Consider the following 8,909-nt stretch of genomic DNA (forward strand, 5'->3'; position numbering starts at 1 on the left):
TTGTGCCACTTGGTAACTGTAAGTGAGAGTGGCGCATCAGGTGACTGCGGTGCAGTAGCCATTATCAATTAAGCATTGCACAAATACAATCAGCGAGAAGCGAAAACAGCACACAGAGAAAGAAAGGGAGTGGAAGAACTGCAACTGCCGTACCAGAAACATAAAGAGCACAAGCAAGGCAAAAGCTAGGGACGCAGAAGATAACCATCAACAGCAAAAACCAATGAAATGTTGTCTACGACCTCGTTCGCAATTGTAAGGACAGATGCGCTGCAGAGTGGCGTGGCAACTGTCTTCATAGGAAAGCTGGACAGGATCATAAATGATTAGCGAACAAGTCAAGGCAACAAAAAGAAGATTTACTTGTATTTCTCAAAGTGTATGAAGACTTATTACAAATAATGCAGCAAGAAATGGAGTCCGCGGCGAGGCCCTCTGAAATGAGGCACGAGCTGTGGTGTCTAAATCGCGACTAGGAATTGTCCGTGCAGCGTCACCCAGTGAAGCGGCTGCGAGTGCGCGTGGGCTGCGCGGCTGCTGCCGCTGCCGCTGCTCCTGCTACAGCAGCCGGGCTGGGGTGTGGCTCGGAGGGCGCCTGCGCGACCGCTGACTGTGTCTGCCGGTAACCACGTGCAGTGGCTGCAGGAACACTTGGCGGGAGGGCTATTACGCGCTCTCGTTCAAACTCTGTGAGGCCTTGACAATGGCGTCTTCGTCGCCTTAACGGCATTCTTGACTAACATCAAGTCACAACCTCCAATCTCAAAGGTAACTAATACTTACGACCGTCACAACTTGTATTTAAAGCGAACACGATTTGCATAGTGGCGGTACTAGCGCTATTCTTATGCGACTGCTGCAGAATTTGAAGAGACGTCATCTTTCAAATGCAGAAACACACTTACCAGCTTTCGTTTACGTTGCCCAACTCTTTCTAAGAGTTGCAACTTCTTTCCGACATTCGAACGGCTTTAGTGCACTCTTCCAGGTAATTCTTGGTTTCTACGAGGTCCATCACCGAGTGTTGCCATTTTTCCTACAGTTTGATGATGAACGCCCTGTCGAAGATAACAATAAGCACGTCAACCCTGGTTCACTCGTACGTTCCTCACTTGACGAACACACAGGTCCGCATTCTGACTTCGAATGGTTAACTAAATTATACAAGACTGTTTTGAATAGTGGGTGAAATGTAGCAGTTAACACGCCGGCAGTGTGGCAGCCCTACGGGATGAAACCACCGGTGAGTGATTGTAGCCGGACATGGCTCTCTTCTCCTTGCCATTACCAAGGCTAGAGGTGAAAGCATGATGGCAGCTGAAGAGTGACTAGTATTGTGTGTGTCGTGCTTGTGTTAACAGGAACACAGGCTACACGACTGATTCCTGACCGTCCTGGACAGAAGTAAGGTAACTGATATCTCAAAAGGTTTCTGAACAGATATTCATAGTCCTTTATTTCTAGTTTTGACCATTATGTACTCTTCTAAGACATTTTCTTGTACAAAGCAATGACTGGTTACTGCATTCGTTGGATGAAATCAATAAGAAAGTCTGAAATAGAACATGACACTGCAGTGCTAGAAATAAGAGAGTTCTTTCATCTAGAAAGTTAAATTTTACGGTGTTGCTCAAGCAAGAAAGTTAAAAAAAGTAACATGGCACAAATATAGAAAATTTACTTCAATAGAAAAAGCTGTATCACATAGTGATATGGTAATGAAAAATAATGTGGAGGTATGGAGCACAGTTGAGTATGCAAGTGAAGCGTGGACGAGAGGACGTCAGGATGTAGAAAGACTGGAAGTCACTGAACTGTGCTGTTATCGGAGAATGTCAACAATTATGTGGACACTTGAAGCACGAAAAGAAGAAACATTAAAATTAATAGGGAAGAAGAGAATTCTACAGGATATTCTTAGTAGAGCGAGGGTCAGGTTAGCGCAGCATCGGCTACAGTTTCCAGAAGAAGCCAGATTGTTAAGGAGACAGCTCTACAGGATATTCTTACTAGAGGGAGGGTCACGTCAACACAACATCTGCTACACTTTCCACAAGTAGCCAACACGGGTCTGGGAGGAGTAAACGAAACGAAACTCCTCCCGAACAGGCCACGAAAGCCGAATGGTACCGATCGGCCGCCGTGTCATCCTCAGACCACAGGAGCCGCTACTTCTCAATCAAGTAGCTCCTCAGTTTGCCTCACAGGGGCTGCCCGCTTGCCAACAGCACTCGGCAGACGGGATGGTCACCCATCCAAGTGCTAGCCCAGCCCGACAGCGCTTAACTTTGGTGATCTGACGGGAACCGTTGTCACCACTGTGGCAAGGCCGTTGGCCTGGGAGGAGCAGTAGACGATAAAAGTGGGAAGTTACAATACACAGAACGGATTACACAGAAAGTTGTGTGTGGTAGCTATGTAAAAATGGAAGAATTCGTACGACATAAAAAAAAGTGAAGGGCAGCGTTGGAGTAGTTGGAAGACTGATGTCGAATGCATAATGAAAAACAGAAGAGTTTTGGGGGTAAGACGACATGTGTATTTTGTTCCTGGGTAGCAGAGTGCTGGGGGCAGAGTTTGTGGAGAGAGCGAGGCGCCGGCTGTTGCAGATGAGGGACGCGATGCAGCTGGCCGGCATCCCGCCCTACGAGGCAGACCCCCCGCCGCCGCCCACCGACAACTGCTCGTCGGCCCACCTCTTCTGAGGCGGCAGCCGCAGCTCCAGCCAGCAGCAGCCACGTCCACGCTTCTGGAGTCCAGGTGCCAGCTCCAGCCGCCACTGCTGGAGTTCCGGTGCGAGCTACGGCAGCAGCAGCAGCCGCCCCCACAGCCGGCTCTGGCCGCTGCCCCTGGAGTCCCGGCTGCTGCCACGACCACAGCAGCCTCGCCAGCCACCGGCTGTGGGCCGCTGCTCTCCACCCTGCACCAGCCGCGCCGTGCTGTCCCAGTCACCACGGGGGCTTCACTGTCTGGTCCCTGCAACTCCCCTACACCTACATACAGCCTCCTCAAACCAGTACCAGCAACTGTAGCGCCACTGCGCTGGTCACTCCATTTCTCAGTCCACTCGTGACGAGAGCAACGGAAACAAGATCCAATAATTTGTCGTATGCATGAATTTCCTAGAAGAAACTGTTTCCTGGAGTTAGTTTTTTCCGGCATAAATGTTTACTTTTCTTTTGATTGTGATTACCCAATTTCGCCACGCACCTAATTTAAAAAAAAAATTAAAAGCTCACATGGTGTAGCAGTGTCTGAAGATCGAATTCGATGATTGTCAAAATCGATCACTTATTTCATTTTATGACATTAAGTACATCCTGTCAGTTTTTCTGCTGTTAGATGAAACTACGTAATTGAACATAACAAAAAGGAATTTCCATTCGCAAATGTTGCTACATACCAGATCACCAGATAAATAGCTGGCGAGTATGTATTCACATATGATCTCCCCACCCCCTGTACCAAGTGACTTTCTTCCACGCTGCTATTGCCATGGCTACTAGACCCGTACCAGAATGACAAACTGATTAATAGACGTAGGCGTCCAAAAGCGGCGACTCAAAGGTAGGGGCACTTACGCTCTCCTGTGTTGTAGACTGTAATCTACTACAGAATTCTCACACATTTCTAAAATTAATGATCATAGATCCATTAAACCACAGGTTTAGCAACGCTGACTGGGGCGAGGTATACTATGACATTTGCGGCCACTATATAACTTAAATGTTCATGAGAAATTTGGCTATTTCCAAAACTTTCGACGCCGTCTTACAGTGAGAGCTGATCTGATGCGAGACTCCACAAGACGGCGCCGAAGCACTTGCCCCCCCACATTCAATCATTTATCTTCCACTTGCCTTATCATCACGTAAGGAGCCGCAGGGAGGGACCTGTTCAACAGCCTGTCGCGCACAGATCTCGGGAAACTCTCTCCTCACCAGCGCACCACAAACGTGACTGCAGTATTTTTGGCTAACAGCTGTCTCCAACTGCCGAAATGGCAGTCCTCCTCTCCATGCAACGCAGTTTAATGACAACATCAGTTTTATTTCTCTCTCTGCGTAAATGGCGCGCCTACATTCAGTCTTATACGACAGCGACCTCTCTGTGGTCCCTGAAGAATACAGCCAGTTAATAATGAAAATGTGCTCATCTGTGCTTCATGTGTCGTCCCAAATTGAACAGCTTGAAAGCGAAAAAGCAGTTTTCTGCGTTGGAAAAGAGAAGAACAATTGCATAATTTCCAGTAATGGGCAGCCACGCAGTTACAATTTCTGTAACACACCTTACAAGCGTGCGGGACAACGTGTCAGTTTGGGGAGACAACGAATTTCTCACTTCAGTCTCCGGCGCCCAAACAGTGGCAGCTTTTGGGAGCTTCCCAAGTTGGCCTAACTGACTACCAGCCGTCTGCAACACTTTGTACAAACTAATCAAAAACACAGATTTGGTAACACGTTGTGCTGACCTTTCTGCGAGTCAAGAAAACATAAGTGTGAAACTAATGTAGAACATGTATTAACACTACGTAGTGTACAGTTCGTAAGCGAACAAAGTACTGCATATGGCGTAATAGTTAGTTATTTAATCAGTTAGTTTCATATTCAATGCATCATTCGTACAATTAATTGCGATGATGTGAAACTAGTCACTTAAAGTTTACAATAGGTATTCATGTCTACCCACTGATCATTTAAACGGTTCTTTTGTATAAGATATTTAAAAATATATTTCTTGTTTCTCCAGAATGAAGAGTATCAACGGCATTTTACCTGGTTATTTTTACTGGTATGCAGATAAATTTTCTCTGACATTGTGATTTTTTCCAGTTTTTAATTTTGAACGCCTCTAGCTTATTTCATAAATATTCGAAGCATATGGATGACGTTTTTGCTGGTTATAATTGTTGGTAACTAGAAATATTTTCTCTGTCGTGCTATCTTTTTTATCCCAATTTTTTACTCTCATTATCAACCTAACATGAGTGCCATATGAATAGAAATATATTTTCTAGCTTATTTCATAATTTGTTACATGCAATTGTTTCAGTTATATGATAATGTGTTTTGGGGCCATTAACACAATTATGTTAATGATATAAAAAGACTATCTGTCAATTTGGAGTAGATGTTGATACAGATGTACCTGTCGCTGCGCACACGTCTCACTAGTTTTGTTGTGATAAGTAATGATGAGTAAGCGCATGCAATGACATCTGCTGCCCTCAGATGTCTGCCTGTCCAGGTCAGCACAGCTCGCGACGTTCACCTCCACCCCTTTCTCTCTCTCTCTCTCTCTCTCCCTCCCCCCCCCCCCCCCCCCCTCTTTCTTTAAATTAGCCCAATGCACGAAGACGCGTTAAGGCGCATGGGCAGGAGTGCACAACTCTGCATTGCGTAACAAATTTAATAATTATTTTGACACACTTATGTTCAATGATGTAAAAACTGATGTCCCACTCCCTGCTTCATCCTGTTATGGGTCTATTACTCTTTTGACTTTCTAAAGTAGCCTATGTTCTTCGTCAGGGTTGACGCTATCTCCATACACAATTTCAGCTGTTTCAAATCAGTTCAGTGGTTTAGTTGTGAAAACGTCACCGACAGAACCACTTTCGCATTTACTATTATTCTTATAGGCGTATGTATTAAACACGTTGAGGATTGGATAAGCATTGTTTTAATTATTATTAATTATGTTGAATTGTATTACGTAGAACGTATAATCAATAAAAACATTTTCATAAATATGATGAAGTTGAAAATCAAAGAGGAAACGCTTTATCAAATAGTAAATATTTTTCGCTACATCACGTTGTACTGTTCAAATCAATGAATATCTTGTTCTTTCTAAAGTATTTTATTCTCCCTCAGGGTTCAATGTATCTCCACATCAAATTTCATCGAAAACGGTTCAGCGGTTTAGTTGTGAAAAGCTAACAGACAAATATAGTTTCGCCTTTATAGCGTTACTATGGATGTTCTTTGCATATACACAATGTAACTGTAGCTATGAAAATATAAGTCACGGATTACGTTCACTGAACCACTCTACTTATTCAAAATTGTCTCCCCCTGAATCAATACATAGCTGAAATCATTTTAAAAGTGTTTGAAACAACCATTGTCACCCTATTTTGGAATTGTATTAGTAGCGCAGTGCAGTTTTCTAGGATGTCATTCACTGAGTCGTAATGATGACCTTTCATTATAAACTTTTAATTGGGGAACAAGCGGAAGTTGGCTGGGCTGAAATCCGACAAATACGGTGGGTGATCCAGCACTGTGATCCGTTTGCCTGCCAAAAAGCTCGCGTAAGAAGATATAGAAAAAATATGTTTCATAATACTAATATATGTTGTGCACAATTTTTTTAAAATCTTACACCATCAAATCTATAACTACCACAACACGCTGCAAGATTAGCTACAAGTTGGGATATATAGATACAAACTGTTCACAAAAGATGTTTTTATCCTTATACCAGTATTGTCACGATGACGTAAAAAATTAAAAATTTCAAACAGAAAAGCGTCAGAATCACTGAAAGAATTTTGAAGAAACTTTGTCAAAAACGCGGAGTCATAAAGTCTCATTGACTAGTACTCGCCAAAAGTGGTGAAGACGGAAGTATATTTCAAATAATATTCTTCGAATCCTGATCTCATTTATAGGACATGCGAGAGCAATATTAAAAATTTGGAGAGATTGACATATTTCTCAAAATAAAACAAGACCAGGAACAACTTTTGTTGAAAAGAAAATGTTCGCTAATGCTGCCCACCAACGCTAGGTATCATATAGAATCTGGTGTCTCAGGGAAGATGACATTTCACGGAACTAACAGGGACTACTAACCACATTGCACACTGCCTACCCTAGTAAATTGACAAAGTGAGTTTCAACGAGAGAACCTTGGAACTGATTGTCTCTTTCTGAAGAGAGATTGTTTAGAAAGGAATCAGGAATTTTAACTGCCTCGGCCTATCCTGTTTCATGCAAAGCAGATGAGTGTTTATAGGGACCACATATTGTATACACACATCACAGAGCGCCTCTCAGGGGCATAACCAATACAGAAGGATACCTAGAACTGCTGGGAATCATTAACGAACATTTTGTCTCAAAGAAAAGTTTCTCCCAACAACGTGGGCAGCGTCTTTCGTCTGTCTCTCGTCCGACACGAAGGAGTCCTGCTGGAGATTCTATTGCTGAAACTGTGATTGTTCCTTCAGTCTTATTTACAGAGGAGCCAACATTTGGAGGCGACAGAGTAGCCTTATTGCGTAATTCAGACCAGACACGAGTACTATTTAAAGGCTAATGTGCGGGTTAAGATAAATGTAGGGGATAACGCTGATCTATGAGTTAATGTACTGTAAGTGAGCTTCCACTACGTTGACTCCTTCTTGCAGAAAGAATGACACATGCTGTCTTCTACGATGTAGCAGAGCACTCTTCCAGACTAGCTTTAGAATATGACGCTGGAAATAAGAGGAAGCAAATGGTTTACTAAAAATGGGGCTCCAGTACACTCCAGATACGTTGTTTGTTCACTGAATGATGTCTTCGTTGACAGGTGGGTAGTTAAGGAATGACCAGTTTCTTGACCTGCACAATTCTTTTTAGTCTCATCTGCGGCTCCATTACGTCAGTTTGTTGATGCAGGATGGAAGATCGCACCTACAGCATAACATGATCGCGTTCTTCGGAGTCTGCTGCAGTCATTCTACTATACAAAACTGAGAGTCTCTGCAAGCCGCCAAACATCTAGCCTAAGAACGTAAAACGAGTGTACTAGGGCGGTGGTTAGTTTATGCAGGAGGGCAGGACGCGTCCTCGTGGAAACTGGCGGCCGATGTTGGCCAGGTGTACAACGGCCACGGTGAGAGCGCGTTGCGCTGCTGAATCAGGGCAGGTTTGGCTTGGGGGCTGACGCACACTCCACGCCTTGAGCTGCCGGCTGTCGGATCGCCCCGTTTTTACAGTTCGGAAAGGGTGAGGAATGGACATCCCTAAAAAGGGCCATCACAGAAGTTGGGAAGGAAAACATAGGTACAAAGGAGGTAGCTGCGAAGAAACCATGGGTAACAGAAGAAATGCTTCAGTTGATTGATGAAAGGATGAAGTACAAACATGTTCCGGGAAAATCAGGAATACAGAAGTACAAGTCGCTGAGGAATGAAATAAATAGGAAGTGCAGGGAAGCTAAGACGAAATGGCTGCAGAAAAAATGTGAAGACATCGAAAAAGATATTATTGTCGGAAGGACAGACTCAGCATACAGGAAAGTCAAAACAACCTTTGGTAACATTAAAAGCAACGGTGGTAACATTAAGAGTGCAACGGGAATTCCACTTTTAAATGCAGAGGAGAGAGCAGATAGGTGGAAAGAATACATTGAAAGCCTCTATGAGGGTGAAGATTTGTCTGATGTGATAGAAGAAGAAACAGGAGTCGATTTGGAAGAGGTAGGGGATCCAGTATTAGAATCGGAATTTAAAAGAGCTTTGGAGGACTTACGGTCAAATAAGGCAGAAGGGATAGATAACATTCCATCAGAATTTCTAAAATCATTGGGGGAAGTGGCAACAAAACGACTATTCACGTTGGTGTGTAGAATATATGAGTCTGGCGACATACCATCCGACTTTCGGAAAAGCATCATCCACACAATTCCGAAGACGGCAAGAGCTGACAAGTGCGAGAATTATCGCACAATCAGCTTAACAGCTCATGCATTGAAGCTGCTTACAAGAATAATATACAGAAGAATGGAAAAGAAAATTGAGAATGCGCTAGGTGACGATCAGTTTGGCTTTAGGAAAAGTAAAGGGACGAGAGAGGCAATTCTGACGTTACGGCTAATAATGGAAGCAAGGCTAAAAAAAAATCAAGACACTTTCA

At 43.7% G+C, this 8,909-nt stretch overlaps 1 pseudogene; it reads right to left on the reverse strand.

Annotated features, from left to right (window-relative positions):
- Positions 1-2,219: 2,219 nt before the first annotated feature.
- LOC126264061 (5S ribosomal RNA) lies at positions 2,220-2,337 on the reverse strand (annotated as a pseudogene).
- Positions 2,338-8,909: the final 6,572 nt, after the last annotated feature.

Source organism: Schistocerca nitens, chromosome 6 (assembly GCF_023898315.1).
Source record: "Schistocerca nitens isolate TAMUIC-IGC-003100 chromosome 6, iqSchNite1.1, whole genome shotgun sequence".
Classification (NCBI taxonomy): Eukaryota; Metazoa; Arthropoda; class Insecta; order Orthoptera; family Acrididae; genus Schistocerca; species Schistocerca nitens.